Genomic DNA, 27,982 nt, shown 5'->3' with positions numbered 1-27,982 from the left:
ATTTCCTTGTGTACATCAGGAATTCCATCTGATGCGAGTTCCCTTCTTCTTGAAGGATTCCTTTAACTTCTCTTGCTGTGTGAATTTGCTGGTAATGAAATCTTTCAGCCTGTGTATGTCTATAAATGTCATCATTCGACTTTTATTTCAGGTTTGTTTTTTTTTTTTTCTTGGCAGGGAGTAGGCATAGACTTCCACCCTGACTTTTTCCACTCTCAGTCCGTTAAAAATGTTGCTTCACTGACTTCTCACTTCCATTTCTTTTGATGAGAAATCTGACACAAACTTTATTTTTGTTTTAAGAATGTGCTGTGTCTTTTCTGTCTGGCTGCATTGTGTTGTTGTTTTTTCCATTTTCAATGGATTAGAGCAGTTTAATTATAATGTGACTGGGTATGGTTTTCTTCCTGTTTCTTGTACTCACAGTTCATTTGGCTCCTTAGATTGGTGGGTTCATAACTTTCATTATGATTGGAGTATTTTCTGTTTGTTTCCTCAAAGTTTTTTTTTCTTCAAAAAATTTCTCCTGGATTTTCAGAGACTCCAACCACTCCTATATTAGGCCTTTTAAAGTTGTTCTACCTTTCAATGGTGCTATGTTCTTTTTTTTTTTAATTACTGGCATTTAATTTTAGACATTTTTAGTTGTTCAAGGCTTAGTATTCCCTGACCTTTTCCTACAATGTCTAATCTGTTGTTGATTCACAGATATTATAATTTTCATCTCTAAAAAAAAAAAAAATTTTCATCTCTAAAGTTTGCTTTTATGCCATTTTTGTGTTCCACATTTCTAAGAAACTCTTTGATCATATGTAACATAGTCATGGTAACTGTTTAAAGTCCTCTCTACTGAGTTTTACATCATGTCAATTCTGGTTCAGTTTTGATTAATTATATTCTTTCTTTTGCATCATATTTTCCTGCCTCTTTGCATGCCTGGCACTTTGTTGTTGTTTGGATGCCAGACATCATCAAAAGTCCCCTTCTGGATACTAGCTATTTTGGTATTTCTATGAATTACCTTGAGTTTTGTTTTGGGGTACAGTTAAGTGACTTGTAAACTGTTTGATCTCTTTGGATTTTGCTTTATGATTTTTTGGGTAGGTCATTCAAGGGCTGACTATTCTAGAGCTGTGGTCTTCTCCAAGGTTCATGAGTTATATCAGTAGTCTAGTCTGACTGGCAACAGTGAGTACAATTGCCTGTCCTAGATGAACATTAAGCACTGTTCTATGATCTTGTTCAAAATTTCTTTTCTTGGTCTTCGGCATCTCTCCACAAGCCTACTCTTATTAGAACTCTGCTTACTACTTAAGGCAGATTTTTTTGTATCTCTGGATCGATTTCTCATCACTGGACCTTTATTCTCTGAACTCTGGCTGCCTTAATCTCCAGCAAAACTCAGCTTCCCCTTGACAATCCAAAGAGTTGGTCTCAGATCCTCCTTCTCTTGACCAACCTGGACACTCTCTAAAAGCATTAATGTGGGCCAGTGGCAAGACTCACCTTGTTTCTCTCATCATCTCTCAGAGGCTGCTGTCCCCTTTTGCCTGATTTTCTGTTTCTAGAAACTGATATTATATAATTTTCTTTATTTTTCCTTTGGGAACAAGGAAGAAGGGGAGGGTGAGATCTGATTTCAGGCTGGAGGGTAAATCTGACTTTTTCACTCCACCTTTGTAAGAAGCTGGAGGCATTTTAAGTGTTCTTAGCTTGATTTCAATAGCAGGTGTGCCAATTTGTATTCCCGTTTTTCCAACTACATGAAACAGATTTTTTCTTCATATTCTTGTCATCATGACAAACATGATATATGTCTATATGATCCTCTAACAAGGGAAGTGGTACCCTCCTGATTCAACTAAGCTAGAGGTACAATAAAAGTCCAAGTGGACATCACCCTGTTGCATATGTTCAGCAGCTAAACTTCCAAGATGTTTCTAGAAAGCCTTCCAATAACTCTAATTAATTCTGGTGGTGACCTACTTATTCAAGTCCAGAGAAGATTGACCAGAATGACCCCAAATTGCTTCACACTAAGTTTATTGATAGGAGGGGGAGAACACTGATCTCAGACATTTATTCTTCCCTTTTCTTCATGAATATATTTTTGCCATCTGGATGCACACATTTAATAACTGGTTGACCTCTTATTTAAGGCTACCTTCACAGGCCAATCACTGTCTCTGTGTGATTCCTTGACAGTGTTTGGCTGTTTCTGCAAAAATTATCCCATTTGAGACAAATTGCTGGGACCAGTAGGATTCTGCACCTGGCAATCCATCTTGTGCAGACCTGGTACCAAGAGTTATTAGTCGACCTTCCCTGAGTTCTGTTGAATCTCACGAGCACTCATGAGCTCTTAGTGTCTAACAAAGTAAACCTAACTCTTGGAGATTCTCTCTGCTCTCTCAGTGTGTGTCTTTGTCTGTCTGTCATCCTCTGTTCTTCGTATTCTAGGTCTCCCTAAATCTACCTCATTTCTTCTCCTTTTCATCTTTTCTTTCACCATTGCACTAGATTGCTTTTAATCACTGAGCACTACTCAGGCAATTATTAGATGCCAGCCCTGCTGTGGGGGAATGGGGAGATAAATGCTGCATTTTGAGTCAACTCAAGGTCTCTGCCCTGGTGAGTACACATCTGGAGGCATCGAAAAGGGACAGTGTAGTGGGAGCAGAACTGGTTCCTGGCAGTGTGTTTTTCCCAGGCTAATCTGCTCATCTCTGCCTAGGATTCTAGCAGTGATGGAGATAAGAGAAGCATAATGAAGATGATAGCACTAGGATGGATGACTTCAGATTTAGAAGGCAGGAAACCAAGAACCAAAACCTTTTTTTAAAGTATAAACAAGCACTTTAAGGAAACAGCAGGCTTTCAGTGACAGCACCCCACTTCCTGGAGCAGACATTCCAGGTGTTCCTCAATTCTTACAGTGACATTGATGGATACAGTCACTAACCTACTTATAAAAAGTACCTGAGCCTCCTCTTAACCTGTTCACATATGGCCATTCTACAATCTAGAAACATAGGAGGCAGCATTGAAGTAAAACTGTTTCTCATTTCTATCTCAGTTATACATTATACAGGCAAAGATCACACATCAATGAATTTAATATCAGTCAAACACTTCAAAGATAAAATAGACCTTAACATCAAAAGTTGATCTGACATATAATAGAGAAATGTATGTTGGAATCATACAGTAAATGATACCCTAAATTGTAAGTAGAATAATTAAGTGACTATGATTTCTAGAATTATAACACCAATCTCCATTTAGCATATATGGTATACTTAATTTACTGGAACACATAATTTTAACTTTTATAAACATAAATATTTATTGGATTTTAAAAATTTTGATAAACAAGTAAAACCAGTATAGAAAATTTAGGCAGTTCAGTGTTATTAGAATTTTGAAGAGAAAATAGACCCAAGACTTGTGCAAACTAGAATACTATGCTACCAATATTTTCCATATTATTACAATATTTGGAAAACAAAGTAGTTTTTAGACCTAAATTACTAAACTGGTGTGATGCATACAAGGAGTCTTCTCTAGAAGTACAACAATTTCTGTATGATCACATATCAATTATTATAATTTTCTATAGTGTTAAAAATATTTGAGATTTATCCTTATTATCAACTTGAATTATTATACTAGCACACTAGGGTACATACTAATTTGTTTCTATGATAAAATAAAGCTAAACTTTTTGTTTTTTTCTTCTTCAGAGTTACAGTTCAGTGAGAAATTTCAACAAAAACTCCTTGGATGTTATCCACTGGAATTCTCAACCTAGAAGCTGTATCAGCACCTTATTTTGGGGAGGGACAGAGTGGAATGAACACAGACACAGTGGAATCAATACAAACTACAAATCAGAATGCCGGCAAAAAGGAATCAAACCCAGTCTGTGGTGGTGAAAGCCCCAAATCCTAGCCACAAGACCACCAGGGAACCTCACAAAGTGTCCTATTTAGCGTCTCCACGTAAAAACTAAAGTAAATATTATATTCCATAGTTGCTGAGAGCAGGAAAGGAGGCGATTCCCAGCGGCCCAGGGCTGAATAAAGCTGTGCAAGTCTCCCAGCTTGTGCCCCACTGTTCATCAATCACCCTTCCCCTCTCCTCTCCTGGGCCATACTTTGGGCTCTGGGGCCAGGCTGAAAGGTGACAGGCTGGGTTCCATCCTGGTCTAGCTTTAGCTCTGAATGCATCAGAGCCAAGGTCCTTATGAGTCAGGTGTTGACTGGCTCTCAGGGGGTGATGGGTGGATCGCCCTACTTCCTGATCTCTGACCTGGCTCAGGTGCCTCTCCTGCTAATGGCACGTGTATGGGCACCTTTTCATGCCTGGACAGCTCAGCTGAGCAGAGTTCTCTTCTACCCGTCTTTGGCTCCAGCCCCCGGTTTCTATTGCTCTTTCATGCAAACCAAGTGTGCTCAGGTGGGAAAAAGCCAAGTGTGCTTCAGACGGATGAACTTCATGGTTTTCAGAGCCATAATGTGTCAAGGTGTAGAGGAAATATAGGCGCCAGAGGAGCTGAGGGGATTTCCGGAAGTAAAGGTTTTGTTCTGTGCCTTCCTTGGAGTAACTGGTTGTGTGCTGGAGTCCACAGTGACTCAGACAAAGGAGGCTTGGTTTGTAGTGCGGAGCAGGCTTTCAGGCTGTCACGGAACTCCTGTTTCTTGGGGATGGAAAATGCAGCAACATTCGAGGTCTCTCTCCACGCCGCTGGCTTCTTTTTTGTGTTTAAAATGTAAATCTGAAACTCTGGGAAAGCAAAGCTGTTTCCGCCCGGTTTCGAACCGCGGACCTTTCGCGTGTTAGGCGAACGTGATAACCACTACACTACGGAAACCACACGGATGCACATCCCTAATGACATACCCAAGAATTCTGTTTGACCACAGTGGCCCTCAGAAATTTTCGAAGGAAGGGGATCCTGGAAGCACAGGCTATCCCTTAGATAAGGAGACTAGCTTCTGAAAGGCCCTGGTTTAGGGTTCCTCGCTTCTGGAGCGAGGTCCCCGGGGACCCCCGACAGTTTAACCTCGGGATCCCGCAACTAGAGTACAGCTACGCACCGGAAAGCAGGGCTCGCCCTCGTAGACTCCCCAGTTCCCGGAAGTCGCAGGAGCCTGGGGCTTTAGGTGCCTCTCAGACCCAGACCATCCCGACGCTCAGCAGGAAGGACATAGCCCCTTACCGGCTGCAGACCCGCGCCTCGGTGGCCTTTTTCACGGCGCCGGCGGTCAGTGGGCTCGGCTGTCGGAAATGATCCATGCTTTAAAGCCACCCGGGAACCGGAGGACCCGCCCTCCGCTGTGTTCCGATGCGCCTAACCCGCGCGCTCTTTCCTCGCAGCCCTTTCACAGCCTCGCTTCTCCAGCGTCGTCCCTGGGAAAGGGGATTCCTCAGGTTCCTGCCTCTGTGGCTTATTCTAGTCAAGTTTATGTCCATGCCTTTCGTCACACTTTCACGTTTTAGCAGGAAGCGCAGCAAAGGCTGACGGCTCAGGGCTTTTGTCTGTTTGGAAATACCGAACATGAACGCGGGTCGGGCCTCCCAGCCTGTGTTGAGTTAGCTTGCAGACCAGGCCCTGCATAGGGCCGCGGAGGAGCCAGGCTCGGTCCACATAGATCTCATGGTGGTTCATCCCCACCTTATTGTGCTTGAGATTCTGCTTGAAGGACAGCTTTGTTTTACCTTTTACAATGCCTGAAACGCCTTTTATTTGCCTTCTATAATATTTTCCAACAGGTCTTGGAGCTCGAATTTTAACCTAGGAGGAGAGATAAAGGCGGTTTCCCCGGAAAACAGGGGTTTTCCTGCTCTGTCTGGAGGGGTTTTCGTGTTCACCTCACAGCAGGCAGTTTCTTTTTGCTGAAAGACTTTAATGCAAGGTTGTCTGTGTGTCTGTCTGTCTCTGGTTTCCTTTAGAAGGGCAACAAGTTTGGAGGTGCATGTGCCGTTTTCTCCGGCAGTGGTTTTCTCCTTAGTGCGGCAGTCACCGCCTTTTTTTCCGGTCAGGGGCTCCTGCTCTGGGGAAGGCACGGACCGCGTGCGCACCGGCCCCCAGGCCGCGGGTCTCCCTCTGGTTCCGCGTGGACTCCGACTGCAATCGAGGGTCCGACCGTGCGGCAGCATCCTCATCAGCGCTGGAGCCTGAGTCCCCAAAGAGGCGGACTTCAAAACAGCTTTAGATCAGGACATTTCATGAGCTTTCCCCTGTTTGCCTCCCCTGCAGGTCCTAGTTTTCACCTTCCACGTCCAGCCAGAGGAATGGATTCGCCAACTTTCTGTCGCCTCCGGCGGCGCTTCCGTCTCACGCCTACTGGACCGGGGGTCGGTGGTCGTTTTCCGGACGGGGCGGAGGGACAACAGGCGTCCGACAGACCACAGACACACGGCTCCCTGCATCCGCAAGGGAAGGCGTGGGGCTCCTGAGCCCGCGAGGGGAGCGCGCTGAGGGGACCCGGCCCTGCCCCTGCCCATGAGGCCGGGCCCAGAAGAGGGAAGCAGCCCAGCATGGAGCCCAACGGCCGCCCAACTGCCCCCACCATCCTCACCTGAGCTTCAGGGTGAGGGAGCCGGGCGTTCCACTGATTTCCCGCCTTGATCAGGAAAGTCGTTTACACAAATCCAGAGTCTAGAACTAGAGGGCCTGTGTAGGCCAAAGTCCACATGGGCCGAGAAGCAAACACAAAGTCCTAACTGGATGTGGGGTCTGAGGAAAGCCCTGCATCAGAGACTACTCTTGGTCTGAGCGCGAGGAAGTTGGAGTCATCCAAGGTGCGGATACAGCAGGCGCGGCAGATCTTGGGGGAAGACCTGGAATCCAGGTTTGGTGAGAGATCAAGCTCTCCTTCTGAACCTGTTTCCTTGTGAAGCAGGGGCCACTTGGCTCTCAGCCGGTGATGAGCGGGTCCGTCTACTCCCTGATCTCTGACCTACTTCAGGGCCTCTCCTGATAATGGCAAGAGGACCGGTTGCTTTTCCTCCGCGATCAGCTCAATCCGCAGAGCCTGACGCTCTTCATCCTGCGTCTTTGGCTCCAGCCGGCGGTGTAGAGTTGAATTCGTTCTCTTTTGTTCTGTGACTCAAATTAGGTGTCTCTCACGTGTGCTGGGGTGAGGGAAAGCTAAGTGTCTTTACAAGGAATGAACTTCTTGGTTTTCAGAGACATAGTAGGTGTCAGCGGTAGAGGCTATTTAGGCCCCAGATGAGAAGGTGTGGGGATTTCAGAAGGCAAAGGTATCCTGAAGTCAGTCTTGTCCTGTGCCCTCCTTGGATTCACTGACTATGGCTTGGTCTACAGTGACTCAGAGCAGAGAAACCAGGGCTGGTTCTAGGGCCGATGGGGCTTTCAGGTGGCAAGGAACTCCTCCCATGTTTCTTGGGCCAAGGAAAACTCAAGAGAACCCACTACTACCATACCTTCTGTCCCCCTTTTTAGTTTCTTAAATGGGAATGTAAATCTCAGGAAAAGAGCAAGCCTGTTCCTGCCCGGTTTCGAACCGGGGGCCTTTCGCGTGTGAGGCGAACGTGATAACCACTACACTACAGAAACGAGGTGCGTGTTGGAGTTTCACCCTATGTCCACTGAAAAACCTCAGGTCCTGCCCGCACTCTTCGTGGTCACCAGTCTTTCAAATAGACGAATGAACCTGGAACCACCAGTCTCAGGCGAGGAGACTGCGGCTCCCAAAGAGCCCCTGCTTTAGGGCTCCTCCCCACCCCCGAAACCGGGCCCCTCGGGCCCCTCAGAGTCTGGCTTCCGGATCCCACACCCAGTGCAGAGTCTCCAGCTGTGCTGCTATGCACCCGGGGGCGGGGGTCGCCTCTGCGGACGCTTCAGCTCCCGGAAGCCACAGGAGTGGGCATGGGGGGTTTGGCTTTGTTTGAGACCCGGGTGACCCGGTTGCCCAGCAGTGTAAATGCCGCTCCTCCAGTGCTGTGGACCAGCGCCGGCGCCACCGTGTTCACCGCGCAGGGAGTCGGCCTTTTCGGCGCTCTCGGAAATGATGTTTCGAATCCACCCGGGAGCCGTAGGACCTGCTGTTCTCGCTCTCCCTCTGCTTCGAAGCGCCTGACCCGCGGGCTCCTTACTCGCAAGCACTTTCCCCGCTGGGCTTCCCCGCTGTCCTCCCCGCAGAGGCCTGGGGGTGGGACTGCGGGCGCCCCGGTCCTGCTGTGGTGTATGCCAGTCGACTTTTAGAGTCCTGTTGTTTAATCTCATTTTCACGTTTTAGCAGATACTGTAACAAAGGCTCTGCTTTAGGGCTTTTGGCTCTTTGACGTGGAACATCAACGCAGGCCGATCAAACTTTCCAGGCCTGTACTGAATTCAGTTGAAGCTCTGGCCACCAGACTGTTCAAGAAGCGCTAGGGGCTCTGGACCTGCCTAAAGATCCTGGAAAAGTCAGTGCAGATTTCAGATCACAGGATCTCTCCTCTTTTCTGAGATTATTTTCAAAAGGGCAGTTTGGTTTCAACTATTAGAAATTAAACTTCGTTTTATTTGCCTGCTTAATTTTCCTGCTTAGCGGGTCATGAGGTGGGATTTTAACCATGAGGAAGAGTCAGTTTTCAGAGAAAGGTAGTATCTGAAAAGTTCCCACGTTTTCCACATAGCAAAAGACCATGAGCAGAAAGCATTTCCTTTGTTGAAAGATATTAATGTTTTTTCTTCTTAAGGAGTTTTTGACATGAAGTTAACAATAAAAGCTGGTTGAGCCGTATTCTTTTTCCCCCCATCAGTTGATTTTCCTTTTAAAAAAAACCAACCCAAGTATTTATTTATTGATGCTTTGGGTTTTCATTGCTACACTGGGTCTTCGTTGCTGTGCTGGGGCTTTCTCTAGTTGCTGGCAGCCGGGTTACTCTTTCATGCTATGGGCCTGATGACACGTGGGACCTTTCCAGATTAGGGATCGAACCCATGTCCCCTGCACTGGCAGGTGGATTCTTAACTGCTGGACCACCAGGGAAGTCCCCAGCAGTAGCTTTTCTTCGTATAATAAATTCCCTCAATTGTTCATACTCAAAAAATTCACCCCTCATCCCCCAAGGCAGGAACAGGAACATCCTGTCCTCAAGGTCAGTGTTGTTCTGCTTTGGCTCAAGATGGGACAGGAATTGACTCTGTCAGCCACACCAGAGACTGGAATGACAGTTCCAGGTGAGGCAGATGTCATGATAGCTTAATCAGAAAATTTCCTGATACTTCCCTTCCCTCTTTGATCTATCTCCCTCTTTCCCCACCCATTCAGGGAACAGGATTCATTCTCTTCCTGCCTTGGAGGACACTTTGGCATCTCTTCTAGACAGAATAAAGGGAGTGGTTGCCCTTTCCCCTACAGGACTGGGAACAGCTAAGGGCACCAAAGGAACCACAGACTCAGTTCCTGGACCCCTGGGCACCTGTACCTAAGGGGATCCTGACAAACCCCCAAAAGCACTGCCTGAAGCTTCTCTGCTGGCTGAACAGGGATGTGTGGGGTTCCTGACTCAGAGGAGCAGCCCAAACAGTCCTCAGATGTGTCCCTGAGCTTCTGGGACAGGCCTGGAAAAAAGCTGAAGTTGAGGGTAGAGCCAGGGAAAAAGTGCAAAGGACAGGCTAACCCCACCACCTTGAGACTGTCTGGAAACTAAGATCTTGAAGGAGCTGAGGATCTCATTTTAGGTTGGTCTCTTTTATCCAATCTCATTTAGAGAACAGGAAAGGGTAGGATTGTGAAGAGCAAGGTCCAGACTTAACAAACAAGAAAACATGCATTCCTGACTAATTAAATATGGTATTTGAGTAAAATATTGGCATCAAAAAGAACTCTATGGGGAATTTTTTACTCTAAGCATTGGGAGGATGGGAGCAAAGAATTTCCACTAAGGATGAAAACAATACGGGTGCAAAATGGTTTTCTCAGGGGAATATCCAAAGTTTTTCCCCAGGCCCTAGGCCTTGATTAAAAGAGATAATAGATTTGAACAGATAGTTCAGAAAGGAAGATATATTCATGTCCAATAAAGCACATAAAAGTGTGCTTTATATGATTAACTATCAGAGAAATGAATACTGAAACCACACTGTGAGACCACTATTCCTAGTAGCATGGCTAAAATTAAAAAGACAAAAAAACACTCAATCGTGGCAAAGATGTGAAAAAAAATCATAACTTTCATACAATGTTGGTGGGGATATAAACTGATAACAACTGCTTTGGAAAATGCTTGGGTGGGTTTTATGAACTTGAGCATATACCTTGCTTGGGTATCAGTAATTCTTCACCTAGATATTTTTCCAAGAGAAGGGGAAACATGCACAAAATCTCCTGTATTAAAGAATGTTCAAAGCAACTTTATTTACAACAACCAGGACTGGAAAAACTGGAATGTCCATTATCAGGTGAAGAGTAAGGAAACTTGGTATATCCAAGCAAAGGAATACCACCGAACAACAAAAAAGGAAGGAGTATCTGATATACTCAACAGTATGGATAAAATTTAGAGACATGGTGAAAAGAAGCTGGACACAAAGGCATGCATATGCTATGCTTCTGTTTACATGAAGTTCTAGAAGATGCAAGACTAAAGTGAAAAAAAACCAACAGGCCAGTGGTTGTCAGTAAATAATCCAGAGGATAAAGAAGATGATGTTGTTGATCCTAGTGATTTTACATTATTTTTAAGCTTTAATTTTTTATTTAAAAATTATTTATTTGCTGGTGGCAGGTCTTAGTTGTGGCACACAGGATCTTTGCTGCATCAAGTGGGCTGTTTCCTTGTGACCCATGGGCTCTCTCTAGTGACGCATGGGCTCCAGAGTGCATGATCTTATTTGTTCTGCAGCATTTGGGATCTTAATTCCCTGACCAAGGACTGAACTTGAGTCTCCGACATTGCAAGGTGTATTCTTAACCACTGGGCCACTGGGAAAGTCCCCCTGAACTTATAAATATTACTTTTATTGACATGTAGTTGAACTACATATTATACTACTTTCAAGTACACAACATGATTTAATACTTTTTAAACATTTTTAAAAATTATTTTTAAAATGTGGATCATCTTTAAAGCCTTTATTGAATTTGCAACAATATTGCTTCTGTTTTTTATATTTTGTTTTTTTGGCAACAAAAAAAAAATGGGAACTTAGCCTCCTGACAGGAGCTATTGAACCTGGACCACCCTACATTAGAAGGTGAAGTCTCAACCACTGGGCCACCAGGGAAGTTCCATGATTCAATATTTTAATAGATTATACTCCACTTAAAACTTTAAATATTGGCTATAATCCCTATGCTACACAACATATACTTGTAGCTTATTTGTTTTATATAGTAGTGTGTACTTCTTTATTCTCTATCCCTATTTGGCTCCTTCTGCCTTCCCTCTCACACCTGGTAACCATTAGTTCATTTTCCAAATATGAAAGTATGTTTCTGTTATGTCATATTCATTCATCTCATTGTTTAGATTCCACATATAAGTGATAATATACAGTGTCTGTCTCATATAAGCTCTCTGACTTATTTCTCTAAGTGTAATACCCTTCAGACCCAGGAAATGGCAAAACTTCATTCTTTTTTTAAGACTGAGAGCTATTCCATAGTGACGTGTGTGTGTGTGTGTGTGTGTGTGTGTGTGTACATTTATCTGTTGAGTGACGTGAATTGCTTCTATATCTTGACAATTGTAAAATAATGCTGCTTTGAATACTGAGATGTATGTATATCTTTTAGAACCAGTGTTTTCATCTTCTTTGGATTATGCCCAGGAGTGGAATTGCTGGATTATATGGTAGTTCTATTTTTAGTTGAACTTCCACACTGTTTCTACAATAGCTGCATCAATTTACATTTCCATTAATAAATAGTGTACAATGGTTCTCTTTTCTCCACCTTCTCACCTACCTTTGTTATTTGTAGACTTTTTGATAATACTCATTCTGACAGGTGTAAGGGTTTTGATTTGCATATTTTAAACACACTAAGCTCATCCTCCTTCCCCCCCAGAAGCCCACTAATATTGTAAATACCTCAACTAGAAAACATGGCTGTGTCAGCACCATTTCAGCTTCAGACAAGGTTTCTTGAGAGAACCATTTCACTTTTGAGGGGTGGTTTCTGAGCATGGGGCGTGTCCAAGGTTCCCAGTAGCCTAGCTCAAGGTTTGTTTGCTGCAGGTTTTCCTGCTCTCTGACTGCAAATAAGGGTCACATTTGGTGCTGAGATTAAAAGCAAACTGAAAGATGTATCACTTCACGTCCAGATAGACGCCAGATGCAGCACTTTTAGATTGGAGCCAGGGTTACTGCAGCCAAAACACAGACTAACTTTGCTGGGAGAATCTGCATTTCCTTTAATATTTTTGATATAAGATATCACAATATTTAGTTGCTTTGTTCTTTCACAACTTCGTCCTGACAAGATGCAATAGGAAGCAAAAATACTATGTGCTGATTTTTCAAAAAAATGTTTAGTTTGATCAGAATGTAGGACACTAAACAAGATGATTAGCCTGTCTTCTTCAGAAATTCAGTGGCATCAGAAACAACAAAAGCAAAGAAATCAGGAGAAACTTCCAGGTAGTAAGAACCAAAGTGCAATTTAGAAACTTTAGTTGGAATGGGGCAGATAACAGTACCACAAGACACACACCTAATTCTTAATCTCTCACTCATATATATACATAATATAGATGCATATATTAAATGCATCTATATTTATATACATACCCATGTAAATATCTATATAGATATGACATTTTTAAACATTTAAACAATTTATACCTGAAGCATATATTAGTAGTCATATATGGATGTGAGAGTTGCATCATAAAGAAATCTGAGCACTGAAGAATTGATGCTTTTGAACTGTGGTGTTGGAGAAGACTCTTGAGAGTCCCTTGGACTGCAAGGAGATCCAACCAGTCCATCCTAAAGGAGATCAGTCCTGGGTGTTCATTGGAAGGACTGATGTTGAAGCTGAAACTCCAATACTTTGGCCACCTGATGCAAAGAGCTGACTCATTTGAAAAGACCCTGATGAGGGCAGGAGGAAAAGGGGATGACAGAGTATGAAATGGTTGGATGGCATCACCAACTCAATGGACATAAGTTTGAGTAAGCTCTGGGAGTTGGTGATGGACAGGGAGGCCTGGTGTGCTGCAGCTCATGGGGTCTCAAAGAGTCAGACATGACTGAGCGACTGAACAGAATTGCCAAGATCAGAGCCTTGGCCTAGAGATACAACCTGACATTTTAATACTGAGATGGAACCTTAATGGGAGAGAAGCCACCTGGGGGAGGATGGACACTGATACTTGAACACAGGAAGCGTGATAAGTGGACTTTGAATATGGGCAGGACTGCTGACAGTCTTGGAAACTTGAAAATCCAAGACGTTGTCAGAAGCTGTAATTAGCAAGAACATTTCAGGAAAGCTAAGATGCTTCATCTTAAACAAGGAAGTTTATTAGACAGATTCTGTACATGTGCTGAAGGGTGGCAGAGAGTTTCTTATGGCCCATTTACTCTCTGCAGTCTGGTTTACCAGGGGTTCCTCAGCTTGCATTTGCCAGAGAGGGACAGAGGGAGGGAGGTGAGGTGTGGACCAGGAAGAATGCAAATGAACAGATCCACTAAGGATTGTTACTTGAAACTTGGTCCCAGAGCTGTGTTCAGCCTAATCACTTTTTCAAGGTTAGTTCTTAGGTTCTGCCTGCATAAATGATCTCAATTAACCTAGACAGAGGTGGTTAGCAGGTAGCAGCTACCAGAGCTTTATTATTCAGTCTTCTAGTTGTTGGGGGTTATTCTCTTTATATTGGGAGTACTCACTGGCTCTGTCCATAGCAGAGCTGGCGTCCTGCACATCACACACACAGGCATTGCTGCTGGGAGGCTTGTGGGAGTCATGCTGACTGAATGCATCAGATACTTCTCATCTAGTGAATCCTCTAGGACTTCATTCGCTTCTTCTTCCTGGAGCCCCATGCTGAGCCTGAGTGGGGATGGAGAAGGAAGCAGACAAGACAGGAGATGAAAATAAGGCAACCTGAAACCACAGCCTGACAGCTGGTGCTCATCTGAAGCTCATGGAAGAGACACCGGAAACTAAAGGGGTCATTCTCTCAAAGAGAAAAAAAACACAAACAATTCACTTCTGACTGGTGTTTCGGTGTGCCCACAGTTGGGGTAGGGGAGAGAGCAATATGTGTTCAGTGGACTGATCTCATAACATGGATGAGGAAGTAGACTCAATGTCTCCTCTAAAATATATTCCAACACACAGGACACATAGAGACCTATAATACTGACTTTAAAATGCTGTGAACAAATTTTATGCAATAGTATATGAAAGGGTCCATTGAATACTGTCTCCTGACAGAATAACCTCCTAGGGCTCTTGTAGCTTTTAGGTCTCTCTCTCTCTTTAAATATTTAATGATTGACTTTACCTTGGACTGCAAGGAGATCAAACCAGTCAATCCTAAAGGAGATCAGTCCTGAATATTCATTGGAAGGACTGATGCTGAAGCTGAAATTCCAATACTTTGGCCACCTGATGCAAAGAACTGACCCATTGGAAAAGACCCTGATGCTGGGAAAGATTGAAGGCAGGAGGAGAAGAGGACAACAGAGGATGAGATGGTTGGATGGCATCACCGACTCAATGGACATAAGTATGAGCAAGCTCCAGGAGTTGGTGATGGACGGGGAGGCCTGGCGTGCTGCAGTCCATGGGGTCACAAACAGTCGGACACGACTGAGTGACTGAACTGAACTGGACTATGAAACATCTCCCAACATACATTAGAACAAATGTGCAGGAATATAAGGTAAGCATCTCACTTTGGTTTTTAACTAGGTTTTTAGAAAATAGAGACTAGGGTTCTCTGCTCAGTTTACCTTTAGTTCAGAATGACTCTTAAGTAAACTTGAGGAATTACTAAGAAATGGCAACCAATACAAGAACTTCAATGAGAACAGATAACATGGGTTAAAGGACACATCATTGTATGATGAATGAATGAAATAGAAATAATCAGCAACTTCTGGTTTCTCCTGGATCTGGGACCTTTGGCCTCTGGGTCTCTTGCTTCTGGACTCCTCTCTAGGTTTCACCACTCCATGATCAGCCCTTTCATCACTCATAGTTACCTGGCTGCCAGTGACTCCTGTCTGTCTTCACCCTGCTTATCATGGTGATTTTCTGTGAACCAAAAATAGAGCTGATGGGTAACTGACCAGGGCCCATTTCATGTTTTACAGATACAAGGGCCTATCTGACCACAGACACAATACTCTATATGTTTGTTCAGAATGCTCTGGGAGAATTATTCCAGAAGGGCTCCAAAAGCTTGTGATGAAGGAGGCAGTTGTAATAATGTGGCCTCCAGCCCCGTGTATTCTCTACTGCACATGCCTCCAGCCAGTCTGTGGAGATTGTCATGGTCCCCAGAATACAAGGTGAACAGCAGGTGTCGTGTAAGCACCTTCTTTTAAAATTGTAACCCAAGTGAGTGATATTTTTACTGATTCCTGAGGCATTCACTTCAAAGACAGCTGTTTCAAAGAATCACAAGGAGAGCTACAGGACTAGATGAAGAGGCAGGCTGCCCCATCTCTGAAGTTTCTCTTCTTTCAGGAGACCCTGCTGGATTTAAATAGCTGGTGTTTGACTGCTTGTTTTTCCTTACTGTGGGGCTTCCTAGGTAGCTCAGTGGTAAACAACCCGCCTGCCAATGTTGGAGATGTGGGTTTGATCCCTGGGTCAGGAAGATCCCTTAGAAGGGGAAATGACAACCCACCCCAGTATTCTTGCAAGGAAAATTCAGGGGACAGAGGATCCTGGCAGGCTATAGTCCATGGGGGTCACAATGAATTGCCCACAACTGAGCATGCACCACCTTTACCTTTCTGCACTTTAATTCCCTCTTCTGTTTTAAAGTCACCAATAAAGAGTGAATCTATGAAACCCTAGGCAGGGGGGAAGCCAGGTACAGAAGTGTTGGACAGGTACATCTGGTATTAATTGAAAGGATGAAAAGAAAAATCAGTGTCTGTCAAGATGAAGAGCATTGTTTTGAATGACATGAACATAAACCATAGTAGTAAGGAGGCCCTTAAGAGTAATTAAAATTCTGAGTAATAATTGCATCACTCTGTGGGATTTCATAATTTTGTAATTATTGTACAAATATTTCTCATAGATATCCAACTAGAATGTGAGCTTTGTGAGGCTAATGACAGTGCCATATGACCCAACTTACAGTACACAGTGCAGCATACACGCCCGAGTAGGCAATCAGTTAATATTTAGAACCACGTAATCTTAATGCTAGACTAAAGATTGACAGTCATCTAACCTATCTGATGCCTGAATTGCCTCACAAGTAAATGATCTTCTACAGATTGTCTTTTGAACTCTATTTCTTCTTGTTGTTCAGTCACTATATCCTGTCTGACTCTCTGCGACCTCATGGACTATAACCCACCAGGCTCCTCTGTCCTCTACTAAGTTTGCTCAAATTCATGTCTGAGTCTCTGTTCCTTAGAGTTGCTATAAAGTGTCAGAGGAGGTGAAGGCAGAGACTAGGGAGAAAGAGGATCTCCAGACGTAGGCTTCCTTCAATCAAGTATCTCTGCTTTAGTGACTCTTTCACATTTGAGCTGCTCAGATTTCACTTCAACCAAGGTTAAAAGATGTCTTGAATGCCACAATCTATTAATACCTTTTATTTGAAACTCTCCAAGGATGGGCAATGCTGGTCCTTTCAAATTAATAATTCATTTTCTAGGCATAGCTGCTCAATTATCTATCTAGTCAATGGCCCTACCAGCTAACACTCCTCATAGTCTGACACTTAGAAAAAAAAATCAAATGTTCCAGAGAAACATTATTATCAAGAAAGACACTTGAGAATGTTGGAAATTAGGAGTGTATTTTCCCAGCCATGGCCAAGTTTCAGGCTTGTCAAGAGCAGAGGTCCTCCCAGTCCCCTGCTGCCACTCCTCAGAGGCCTAGTCTTACAGAGGCCCAGGCCTGAGACAGGAGAACCTGGGGCAGCCACCATCAGGAAGCCCCTCTCAGGAGCCAGGACTGTTTTGCCACCATGGATTCCCTGAGTCGGGACTGCATAGCTGACACAGTAGCAGGTTATTCACAGCTTACTTTCCAAATGTGATTTGCAGTTGTGTAGAAACACTTTGCCCTCGTATGTGCTCTACAATATAAACCAAATCTAATATTAAAAAAAGATGACAATCACCACACCTATAAAAAAGTAAAAATAAGTATTATAATTAAGCAAATATTTGTTCAGAGCTTCACATGTGTGTGAGATGGTTCTAACCACTGGTCATCATGCATTTAATCTTTATAACCCTCTGAAGTAAATACTGTTGGTGTTCCCATTTTACAGATGAGGTTGCTGAGGTAACTGAGATGCAGTAAAGTTGAGTTCATTTGCCCAAGGTCACAGCTAGAAGCTACATTACTAGTGTTCCAACCCAGGCATGTGACTCCATTTTATTCGTATATTACTTCAGGGAGAATCCAGAGACCTAACTAGACCTCCATCAGTTCCCACAGCTTCGCAGGCTGTCTTTGTCTAGCTCTGTGCCTGCGTGTACATTTCTGCCCTTCTGTTCACTCTGTATTCTACTGCCCTGGGCTTCCCCACTTGACATACTTTCCCACACAGCTTCCTCCTAATGCAAGCCATGTAGCCAGTCTCCTCTTCTCTACCAACTCCACCTCCTCAAAGGGCACTTTCTCCTCCAGCACAGATTCAGTGAGGTCCTTGTATTCTTCATACTTGGGGGAAACAGAGACACTGTCTCAAGGAAAGCTGGCCCTGCTGCTGTGGTCCCACCTTCAAGGGAGGAGGAGGGGCCACCCCAGGACAGATATCACCTGGGTAACAGGTTCCACGCAGGGAATCCCACATCTGATTCCTCAGCCTCCCAGCTACTAGCATTTGATTCTCCCCAAATTAGAGCTGGGGAGAGAGAACCTCATAGAGGGTAAAATAACTCAAGGTGATTCAACTGGAATGAAGCAAAGTCAGAATTCACATATGCTGAGTTCTGACTCCAAATCTTGGGCCACTTTACCAAGCCTCATAGCCTCTTAAGGAAAATATGAACCTGGGCACAGAGTAGGAATTCCCTGTGTGTTTGGGAAGGCTCTGAGGACTGTAGGGCTGATAGTTTCCCCATGCTGAGTTTCAGTGATTCCCTTAATATTTTGAAGTTTTTAAAATTTATCTGGATACTTCTGTGCAAAAGTGTACGTGAAGAGAAAAAAAGCCTGAAAGACATATGCTCAAATGCTAAGGATGTTGTGTTAGGTTGGAAGGAGGACTAATGCACTGTGTGCCAAGGCCCTATTCTAGTAGATTTTTGAGAATTATCATCCTATAATCATCACCACTCCCTGAGGAGGTAGATACTACTCCTGTTACCATTACAGATGAGGAAACTGAGGCACAGAGAAGATGAACAACATGGATTTGAACCCAGAAGTCTGGCATCAGGACACAGGCTCTTAATCTCTGCACTGTGCTATCTTTACATGAAGATGTTGGATGGTATCCTTCTTTCTACTGTTCTGCCTGTAGTCCGAGTCCCCGGTCGGGAAAGAAGACTCCTCGAAACAATGCAACTTGCAATAGGGGAATTTATTACTGACTCGAGCCAGGGCCTCCCGCCCTCACCAGGTGTGTGAGGACGAAAGGCCCCGAGCCCCAGTTCTCTCGGGTATTTATTAGGTCAAAATAAGCAGCAGGTAGTTGGCGCAATCGAATTGGTTACACAGTGGGTAGTTGGCATAAGTGGATTGGTTACACAGTTGCAAGGTAATTTTTGTTGGCCCACCGAGGGGCTTTCAGCTTTCCCCTGATAGGTTCCCTTTTCTCTGGCTAGGCATATGTTGATTGGCTGGCTCCAGGAGGCCTGATAATTATGTTACCCCGGGAAACCAGGCCTACTCCTAATCTAGGCTGCCTGCCATGGCGTTAGCCGTGACAGCCTCACATTCCCCCCTGTCTGTTGTTCAAGTAGAGGAATCTTTCTCTTTACCCTGTGAAATTGACTGATATTGTTGTCTCAATACCATAATTTGGATGGTATTTAGGCGCTCCCTAATAAATGAGACCAGACGGTTTAAAATGCATGGACCAAAGGTCAGTAATGATCTTAATATTATGAGTGGACCCAGGAGGGTGGAAATCAAAGTGGTCAACCAGGGGGAGCGCTGAAACCAAGATTTAAACCAGCCTTGTTGGGCTTTTCGTTCTCCCTTTTGCTGGGCTAGTCCCTCTCTTACTTTCTGGAGAGATTTTTGTATCACCCCTGAATGGTCGATATAGAAACAGCATTTTTCTCTCAGTGCTGCACATAATCTTTTTGTTGCAGAAACAACAAATCTAAACCTCTCTTATTCTGTAACATTACTTCAGCCAAGGAGCTCAAGGATTCTTGGAGGTGCGAAATGGACTGTTCCCGTGGTTTCACAACCCCAAGCGGCGCAATAAAAAGAGTCAGCTCCCCCACATTTTTCTATTTGGTTTCGATCCCTTCTTCCCCCCGGGCAGACATAGACAGGCACCTGTTCATAGTACTGTGGGCCTTTTCGCTCACAGTTACTGGTGGACAAACCGAAAAAGCCGTGGGCAAAGAACTTGGTCAGTTGGTGGGGACCAAACCCATTACCGTCAGCCGCCAGCACGCACAAATCAAAGGTCAGTACTGGCCACCATGTCCCTTTGGGGGCCACGTTGGAGCTCGAATTAAGCACTTCTCCAGTCTCAGGATTGTAGATCACCCAAGTCAGGTTAGCCGGCTGATGGGGGTTGTGGCTGGTTGCTCCCGGGCCGATGAAAACTGTTATCAGCAGGAGAGTTAAGAGGGCTCCCATCATACGAGTTTCAGTTTCAAAGGATTTGACGGGTGAGGCTTTGCCTCCCATTTTGTTTGCGCCTTTTCTTGTTCTTCCGGGGTGGCTTGCCGCAAGTGATTGCAGTGAACCTAGGGCCCGATCCCGTTGACCTTAACAGCAGTAGGAGTGGTAAGGAGAACAACATAAGGGCCTTTTCATCTAGGTTCTAATGCTTTAGATTGGTGTCGTTTTACCCAAACCCAATCACCCGGGCCAATATTATGTAAGGGGATGGTCCCCTTGCTTGTTACTTAATGTCATCATTGTTTGCTGGAATTGTCCCAAGGTAGGGGGTGGTAGGCATTTTCTCTCGAATACAGGACACACAGGAGGGGGTCTTTTATACAGAATCTCAAAAGGGGTAAGATTCAGCTTATAAGGGGTGTTACGCGCTCGAAAGAGCGTGAAGGGAAGGAGGGTCACCCAGTACCCGCCAGTCTCTATTGCCAACTTTGTCAAAGTTTTTTTTAGGGTCCGATTTATTCTCTCAACCTGTCTTGAGCTCTGGGGATTATATTCACAATGTAACTTCTATTTTGTCCCCAGAGCTTGGGCCAGCCCTTGTACAATCTGGCTCACAAAGGCAGGTCCGTTATCTGAGCCCATAGTCACTGGCAGCCTGTACCTAGGCACTATCTCTTCTAAGATCTTTTTAGCAACCATTGTTGTTGTCTCTCCCTTAGTGGGGAAGGCTTCTATCCACCCCGAGAAGGTATCTACCAGAACCAACAGATAGCGATACCCGTACTTGCCTGGTCTTACCTCAGTGAAATCTATCTCCCAGTGTTGCCCTGGCTCTTCCCCTCAGTACCTTGTTCCAGTGTGCTGCCTTTTCCCTGTCCTCATCAGCTGGCACGCTTTGCAAGCCTGGATTATCTCTCGTACAGTTGTATTTTGTCGAGGGAACCTCAGGCAGGCTGTCTGGAGAAGTGTTAAGGGCTTTTTTGTCCCCCAAGTGTGTAGTTGTATGCAGGTGTTCACATAGGTGACGACCCAGGATGGCAGGCAATATCAGGTTGTTGTTTTGATCTCGGTACCATCTATCTTTGTCATCCTTCTGGAGGGTGGTATCTTCGTTGATCTAAATGAGGTCAGGGAGGGAATAGTCGGGAACTGGCGGCAGAGCCCCCATACCAGGAGGTGGAAGTCCCACGGCTAATATGGGGGCGGCGTAGTCCCAGCTGGCCGCTTTTAGTAGGGCCCGTCTGAGTGTCTGGAAAGCCTGTTTTATTGGCTCAGTCCAAGTCCAGTTTGGGGTCTCTTTACTTCTCTCATACAAGGGCCGGGCCTTCTCAGCAAACCCCATGATCCACAGTCTACAATATCTAACAGTCCCCAAAAACTCTCACCTGGCGGGGGTCTTGGGCTCTGGTATCTGCAATATTGTTTCTTTCATGGCCCGAGTTAGCCACCTTTGCCCCTGCCTGATCTTATACTCCAAATAGGTGACCTCTTGCCGGGATATTTGTGCCTTTTTGCGCTAGCACGATATCTCAAGGTGCCTAGAGTCTGTAAGAGGTCACCGGTGGCACGGCTGCATGCCTCTTCTGTGGTTCCAGCCAACATAAGGTCATCCACATATTGCAGCAGGATGACCTCTGGGTGGCGAGTCTGATATTTATAGAGGTCTTTACTCAAAGCCTCATTAAACAAGGTAGGGGAGTTTTTGAACCCTTGTGGGAGGCGGGTCCAAGTTAGTTGTACTACCTGTTGGCCTTCTCCCTCAGTCCACTCAAAGGCAAATACCTCCTGGCTCTGGGCTGCCAGGGGTAGGCTGAAAAAAGCATCTTTCAAGTCCAACACAGTGTACCGAGTGTACTCAGGCAGCAGACTGCTCAGGAGGGTATACGGGTTGGGGACAGTAGGGTGTATGTCACTCACCCGCTTGTTGACTTCTCGTAGGTCCTGGACAGGTCTGTAATCCGTACTCCCCGGCTTTTTCACCGGTAGTAAGGGGGTGTTCCAAGGGGATTGGCACCGCCTGAGAATTCTGGCATCCATGAGCCGTCGAATGTGGGGAGTGATCCCCCGCCGAGCCTCCTGGCTCATAGGGTATTGCCTCACCCTCACAGGAGTAGCCTCGGCTTTTAGTTCGATGATGACTGGATGTCTCTGTTTGGCCAGTCCCATTCTTGCTGTTTCTGCCCATGCCAACGGGTATTTGTGGACCCACGGTTGTATTTCTGGTGCTATAACCTCTGAGGGCTTAGGCACAAAACGTCTGTATTCATCTCTTAAAGCTAGAGACAAGACATCTATCGGCTGTCCAAGTCCATCCGTGACTGATATTCCCCCAGGGTCAAAATGGATCTGAGCATTAACTTTAGTCAACAAGTCCCGTCCAAGTAGAGGGGCTGGGCATTTTGGTATCACCAAAAACGAATGGGACACCTGTTGGGTCCCCAAATTTACTTTCCATTCTGGGGTCCAACAATATTTTTTTGTCCCCGTGGCTCCCTGCACCAAGCTGGTTTCTTTAGACATTGGTCCCAGTTTTTGATTTAAAACAGAGTGTTGGGCGCCAGTGTCCACCATGAAGCCAACGGGTTTCCCCTCCACATGTATGGTTACCCAGGACTTGGGGAGGGGTGCCAAGTCTTGACTCCCTTAGTCACTGTCTTCCCCCGCATAAATACCTTTTCAGCTGCTTTCAGTAAGTTTTGTATTGTCTATTCTCTTAACCCCTCCATCTTTTGTAACTTCCTCTTAATATCTGGGGCTGCCTGATTCACAAACACTAGTAGAACTGCAGCGCGTGATTCCTCAGCCTGGGGGTCCATAGGTGTATATTGCCTAAAGGCTTCTATTAGCCTCTCTAGGAAGGCTGACGGGCTCTCAGTGGGCTCTTGCCTTACTAAATTTACCTTTGCCAAATTTGTCGGCTTTCTAGCTGCGGCCCGCAGGCCAGCCATTAGAGTCTGGCAGTACACTTGGAGACGCTCCCTACCTTCCACTCGCTCAAAATCCGTTAGGCCGCAACAGAGGAAACCCCTCGTCCTCGAGATGAGGCTGGGCAGTTTGTCTCCTGTCGACCCCCGGGACCCGTTTCCGCGCCTCTGCCAGGATTCGCTCCCGTTCTTCCGTGGTGAAGAGCACCTGTAACAGCTGCTGGCAATCATCCCAGGTGGGGTTATGAGTGAACAAAATGGGAAAAGGGCCAGTATTGATAGGTTCGCTCTCTGTCCGGGTTAGCTGGTCCAACCCGGACGGGGAGTGCCTGTACAGTAGATGAAGGTTCCCCATGATCCTGCTCACCCCTATTTTCTCTATTCTTTCTCCGGGGTAGGGATTCTCTTGTCCCTTCTGATTCATTGGGGGTGGGGGGGGGCTCCTCCCCCCAGGGGGAACCTGGAACGGAGGAGGGGCATATGGCGGGGGCCTAATTTCCGTCTCCAAGTCAATCAGGTTCCGGTCGGAGGATTCCTGCAAGACCGGTTTTGGGCCCTTATACTTCTTGGCTTCCTCTGGGGGAGTGGGAGTTTCTATAACCAGGGCCTGTACATTAGGAGAATCAGGGAGTTTGTGAACAAAAGGTTTTAACCATTCGGGCGGATCTTTTACTAGATCTTGCCAGACCATAACATATGGGACTTGGCTTGGGTGGCCCCAGGGATCAGGAGCCGTAACTTTTTCTTTTTCACAGCCCGAATAACAGAAGGTTGAAAAGTTTCTTCTGGAGGCCATCCAACCTGGAAGGTGGGCCACTCTGCAGAGCAAAAGGTTATTAATTTACTCTTTGTAACCAGTAGTGACAGATCATATGCTCTAGCCCTGAATCCGAGAAATGATCAGTCATGAGAGAGAGTAAGGTAGATTTTCTTTGCCCCATAGCGAGAGTCAGAAGAAAGTCACCGAGAATTACCACCAATAAATCCTATTGGGAGTGGTGGCGGCCAGGAGGTTGGGCTTGTGGTATGCTTCGTGGAACTATTTGAGTGCCTTAGTCGTTGTACGAAAGTTTTCTTGCTGGGGGCGGGCACCCTAAGGGTTTCCAACCCCTTCCGTGACCCCCTTATCCTTTCACGGGAGTCTTCCAGTGGCAGGCGCCCTATTGGCTCTTAAGTGCCTGTCCCATGCCCACACAGATGGGTTTTTATTTGGCCAGATTCTCGGTTTAGAATACGAGAAAAAAGAAAGGAGTTTCACCCTCTTGGGCTCCCGTTACTGGGGCTGCCTTGTTGGGAGGCCTTCAGAATCCGCCAGGGAGTAGCCCTGGCCGGGACTTGTCAGTTGCCCTGACAACTGTCTGCCTGTTCACTGAAATTCCCAGAAACAGAAATGAGGCTCCCAGGCTTTATAGGAAGAAGTAGACAACGACACACCAGAGAACAATGAGACAGGAGACAATGCCGGCAGTTATACAGAAAAACACACAGACAGACATACATCAGCCGACAACACAGATCCTCTGGAACAAGGGTCACCTTACCGTATGGCATTCACTGTTCCCCAGATTCGGGCTTAGGAGAGGAGGTCTCCTTCCCGCAGAGCTGGCTGCCTCCCAGCGTGCTCGCTGGCCTCGGCCTCACACCAGCCGGAACGGCCAGTCCGTTCCCTCATGGAAAGCTTTCCCTAACGCCAGACACCTTCCCGCTTCACAGCAGGGCCTCGACTTTACTCTGGTCTTTTCTAAACCTGCCTGAGCACCGGTGCTATTACCTGTCTTTTTTCCTCTTTGTTCCAAAGAGCATTCTTTCCCAGTCAAGGGATCCCGGATGAGCCCCCAAATGTTCTGCCCGTAGTCCGAGTCCTCGGTCGGGAAAGAAGACTCCTCGAAACAATGCAACTTGCAATAGGGGAATTTATTACTGACTCGAGCCAGGGCCTCCCGCCCTCACCAGGTGTGTGAGGACGAAAGGCCCCGAGCCCCAGTTCTCTCGGGTATTTATTAGGTCAAAATAAGCAGCAGGTAGTTGGCGCAATCGAATTGGTTACACAGTGGGTAGTTGGCATAAGTGGATTGGTTACACAGTTGCAAGGTAATTTTTGTTGGCCCACCATGGGGCTTTCAGCTTTCCCCTGATAGGTTCCCTTTTCTCTGGCTAGGCATATGTTGATTGGCTGGCTCCAGGAGGCCTGATAATTATGTTACCCCGGGAAACCAGGCCTACTCCTAATCTAGGCTGCCTGCCATGGCGTTAGCCGTGACAGCCTCACACTACAATTTCAAAGAAGCTGTATTATGATTACAATAAAAGATATAAAGAAAGAATCTCCTTACATTCCCATACCCCAATGCTTGTCATTTCACTTCTTTGATAAGTAGGCTTTAATTTAAACTTTTTTTTTTCATGTAAGACAACAAAATAGATGATTTATTGTAGACATTACTTTCAGCCACAACTGAGAAGAGAACTAGTCCATAGTTTCACAAGTCCAGGGCAAAGGACCAAAAGGGACAGCTTTGATATGAGCAAGGTGGATCTCTCAATGGTGGTCGAGGCAATCAAAACGGTCCTAGATGTTCCAGATCCATTGAGACAAGTTCTAGATAGTAGGCATGCAGTCCACAATTTGTACCAGCATCCCTGGCCTCTGGCTTCCCTTGTTTCTGCTTCTGTGGCTTCCATTGGTGTACAAATTCACTTGGACCTCTGCCTCATCTTCTTTTGTGCTTCAGCCTGCACATTTGCTTCTTCCTCCACTTCACTCACATGGTGCAGAAGTTTCTCTTTCAAAAGATGGTGCTAAGGCTGAGAGCTAATTTTAACTTTTTAGTCCATGTCAGTAAGTTGGATAGAAAATTTTATCCCCCATAGGTTTATTGAAAAATAATCATAGAAAATTGAAAGCAAACAACTTCAGTGTCACTAAGAATCCTCCCCTTATATCCCTGTCCCTCTTGTGCTCTCGTTCCCTCATTCCTCAGTCATGACAGCTCCACTCATCCTCTCAGTCTTGAATAGGCTTGAGATGCTCCAATGGATTTTCAAATGTGAAGGCTGACTGTGGATCATGAAGTGCTAGCTTCTTCACTGACCTGGCCCATTCCTGGGACTGGAGGTCTCCTCCACTTGGCCTCATTTTCATTTGGGCTGTGTGTCTCAAAGTCCAGATCCTGGACTTGCTTTTTGTCTACAAATTCATATTCAGGGAGAGACAGCAAAGGTGTTAAGGAGCCTCTGAGTTGCAGGAAATACCCTCAATCTCACAAGAGTTTGAGGAATGTCTTTTTTGAACATATATGGGGGAAGGATCTTGCTCCAGACATCAGGACTTCCCTCGCTGTCTGCTATTAGTGTTCTCATCTCCAATTTATATGGTTCAGTTGGGAGCAGACAGCTTTAAGTTCCTTTAAGGTAGGCAGGATATCCTATCACTTCATTCTGCCCTCATGCAACTAATACAGTGCTTTGCAAATGGATGAGCTGCAAAAATTTGAATTAATCCTAAGATGTTTAAGTCAACAATGACATTATATTATATGTTTATAGAATCTGATATTATATTATATGTTTATAGAATCTGAAATGTATTCCTGGGAGAGAAAAGAAAGTTTAGTGCCTGAATGAGATCTTAACCTCTATTCCTCCTACACTCTCATGGCAAACTTTACTCCTTTGTGCCTCAGTGTCTCCATTCTCTGCAAAGTGGGGGTAAGGTACCTGTTTCTACCTTTCTAGGAGTGTAGTAAGGATGAGATTATCTTGATGAAGGAGGGAAAAGAAAGTCTGGAGCTTGTTTAGTTTCTTTGGGGAAAGATGGACAATCTTTTATCACTATGGTGACTGTGACCCTGAGGACTTACTGTATGCGACTAGTTGGCCAGGGAGTAAACAGTAGCTTGGGACATGAGGAATTTCTCTGTGAGTTTCTGAAAGTCCTATTTCCTTTTTTCCAGCTGGGGGCTCAAGCACTGGTTGATTTCCAGGATGCCCATTTCTGTCCTCGGACCAGAGAAAGTGGTGAGAGATACTGCCATGCTGAAGCTTAGGGTGGAAGAGGTAGAGCCAGAGCCTTGGGAGAAGAAACCCAAAGAAATAAGAAATTAAAGACAAATGAATGAATTATGGTGATGGATGTACTGCCCGGTAAATTACTGAAATAAATGAAGCAGACAATGATACTGGGTGAGTATTATAGTATGTAAATTATACCTTCATAAGTTTTCATTAAGTGAAGAAATGTCTTTTAACAGGTTTGTAAAGAATATAGATATAATTTATTACTAACTTTTGGTCTAGACTTTGTCAGCATTTCACAACTTTTGAGAATCCTTAATTGTAAAAATAAGGCACAAGAAGCCAAAGCTCAGAGGTCAGGCTCTGACACAAGTGCCAGAGGGAGGACCCAGCTTGGCAGGTAACCACGTGGAGTTGCCATAACAGAACTGGAAAATGGGGGTGTCATGTAATTTTGGGAGCTCCTGTCTTCCAGTGGACTAGGCCATACTGATACTAAAGGCCACCTGGTCTGTTCTGAAGGTCGCCACTGACAGGGACATTCCCTCAGCAGCCACTCTCCATATTTGTGTACCCTTGTACTGATACCACAAAACTATCTCTTTCTAAAATTTAAGCCTGCTTTGTAATGTTTACTCTTGCAAGCATAGAAAACATGAAGGAATTGAGATTTTTCCAATTCTTTCATTGTTTAAGGACTGTCATGAAGATACTTTTTCTTGTAGAAAAATGGAAAACTTTTAGATAGTCTTGATGTTCTTTGTTTCTCTAGTTTTTTCACACCATTTTAACATTGTAGGGGAAAAAAATCCTGAGTATAATACAGTGACTGTAATATAGCCCGGCTGAGTGCAGCCCTTAGCACAGGTTGTTGCTGTGTGCCAATACCCCACACCCTGTTAGCAGCAACAGTTACTGCGGGACCTTCAGGAGTTCTGCTTAGCCCTTGGTTGGTGCCACAGTGGGCCCTGTCCACAAGTGAGAAACTGTCAGTGAGCTTTCATCAATGAGTGACTCAGCCAACAGTAGGTGGAGTGGTGGTCATCAGGTGGAAAGTGAGGTAAGAAGTGGATCCCAGCCTTCTCCCTGGGGCCTTCCAACTCATCCGGCCTTGGGCCA

The 27,982-nt window shown here is 45.3% G+C and overlaps 2 non-coding genes across 2 annotated transcripts; both read right to left on the bottom strand.

Moving 5' to 3' along the window:
- Positions 1-4,800: 4,800 nt before the first annotated feature.
- TRNAV-AAC lies at positions 4,801-4,873 on the bottom strand. The gene has a single exon. It is a non-coding gene; the product is annotated as a tRNA-Val (tRNA).
- Positions 4,874-7,512: 2,639 nt separating this feature from the next.
- Positions 7,513-7,585, bottom strand: TRNAV-CAC. Its single transcript has one exon. It is a non-coding gene; the product is annotated as a tRNA-Val (tRNA).
- Positions 7,586-27,982: the final 20,397 nt, after the last annotated feature.

The sequence above is a fragment of the Cervus elaphus genome, chromosome 20 (genome assembly GCF_910594005.1).
Source record: "Cervus elaphus chromosome 20, mCerEla1.1, whole genome shotgun sequence".
Lineage (NCBI taxonomy): Eukaryota > Metazoa > Chordata > Mammalia > Artiodactyla > Cervidae > Cervus > Cervus elaphus.
This window is presented reverse-complemented; position numbering and strand designations above follow the sequence as displayed.